At 31.1% G+C, this 1,989-nt stretch overlaps 1 pseudogene; it reads left to right on the forward strand.

The window, feature by feature from the left end:
• The first annotated feature begins 1,551 nt into the window (after positions 1-1,551).
• Positions 1,552-1,648, forward strand: LOC138810650 (U6 spliceosomal RNA; annotated as a pseudogene).
• Positions 1,649-1,989: the final 341 nt, after the last annotated feature.

Raw genomic sequence — 1,989 nt, forward strand, 5'->3', positions numbered from 1 at the left:
AGTTGCCTTGCATTTCACAATTGCTTACTGCTAATTCCTGCATCTCAAGGAATTGGGGCCCTGAAATATAGGAAATGCGAAATTGAGATGGATCTTCAATTACTTTGTGTTGATATGTTGCATGGGCCTTGGTGAAAACTCTTGCCCCTGTTATCTGATGATGCAAGTAACTGGGCCTTGGGATCTTAGGACCCATGGGTACTGCAGAAGAATAATATTTTTTAGACATCTTAGCAAAATTTGGGAATAATCAGTAAGAATGCTTCAGAAATATGGACAAAAACAGTTTGGGACAAGCGAGTTAAAACAATAAACAGAGCAGCAGAGTAAAATCCAGTACAGATTAGAGGAAAACATTGTTTTTTTCTCATGTGGATTCAGAAGACCAAGAACAGTTATAATGTATCACAAGTTTATACTAAAAAGAGTGCATTGATACCTTTCCTAGTCTAATATATATTTGAAACCTAAATATTTATATTCCAATTCTATTTATTGGAGTAAATAAATATCAATTTATTTGTCAAATTATCAACTAATTCTATTAAGTTTCATTGTGAAATATAAAATCAGCACATATAAATATAAAATATATAACTATATATAATATGATTAAAAGACACACGTTTTGTATTGTTCTGTTGTAGTTACTGCATCAAAGGCAACTCTGTTTTAAAGTATGATTCCATTATCTCTACTTCAGTGTTTGATAGAGTTAGAACTAAAGCTTTATCATTTGTAGATTTACAGCATGGAGGCAAGAGAAAACACTGTGATTAAAACATTATCAATTTAATGCCTAATTATGCGGAGAAACATATGCACTTCTCCTGCAACTATGAAAATATTTGGTGATAAAAAGGCAGTAGTGTAAGTTCCTGCCAGGAACTTACAGACAGGCCAGGACATTAAGTAATCATGCATACGAACAATTTTTTCACCTTCTTGGCTTTAGCTACTTTTAAATGGAAGGTATAATAAACAATTATATTTTGATAAAATACCTTCTCGTCTGAACAGTTCTGTTTGAACTGTTCATCTCTCTATGATCCCTTATAACCAAGATTAGTTTTGTTCTAGTAAGAAAATCTTTGCTGTCAGGGTAAGGTATTCTGGTTGGTCTCTTCCCACATGAAAGAAGGGTAAAGGCTCAGGTAGACATTTGTTCCAGTAAAACTTCATTTGGGAAAATGTCAGCTGAAGAAATTTAGAAGTAGCTCTTAAGCAACGCTTAGTTTGAATCCATTAGGTCCACAAAGCTGGATAAATAAGTACTTGAAAAAGCCATCATCTTTGGACCTAACTATAAATAATAGAGAGTATGATCAAATTCCAAATAAAAAGATTTAAGATACTCATTGACAAAAAAAGATTGCAAATGTGAGCAATCGACTGATCAATATAATTTTTTCCACTATTCACAGAATTTTAGGGAAATAAGATCAATAGCATTGTTAGGAACAATAAGGTTTCCTTGTTACAAGTAGGCACCCATAGATATAAGCCTGTATAAAGATTGCATCATTAACTATTAAATTTAGAGGATATTACATGCTTCAGCAGCAAGTATACTCAAATTACAATACAGAGATTAACATGGCACTTGCACAAGTATAATATGAAAATTTGAGAAGTATTCCATATTTTTCATTCTTCAGATGCAAGAAATGAAAAAAAGTGATTAAAAAGTTGATGACAAAATTACAAGTGTAACAATACCCGTAATTCATATAATTAAATTAAGTTTGACATCAGTGTATTAAATCACCTCAGAAAGGCGTTTACATAGCATAAACTTTACAAAACTTTTCAAATTAGATAACATTGTCATTTTATCCCAAAGAAAAATAATATTAAGACCTAGAAAAAAGGACTCAAACTGTTTCTATATGGAATACAATCCAAAAGGACACATTAATGAACCTATATATTATAAAATAATATAGAATTCAAAGTATATCTAGGAGAAAATAAATTATGAACATTATG

Source organism: Dipodomys merriami, unplaced genomic scaffold, assembly GCF_024711535.1.
Source record: "Dipodomys merriami isolate MVZ:Mamm:240054 unplaced genomic scaffold, mDipMer1.0.p SCAF_503, whole genome shotgun sequence".
Taxonomy (NCBI): domain Eukaryota; kingdom Metazoa; phylum Chordata; class Mammalia; order Rodentia; family Heteromyidae; genus Dipodomys; species Dipodomys merriami.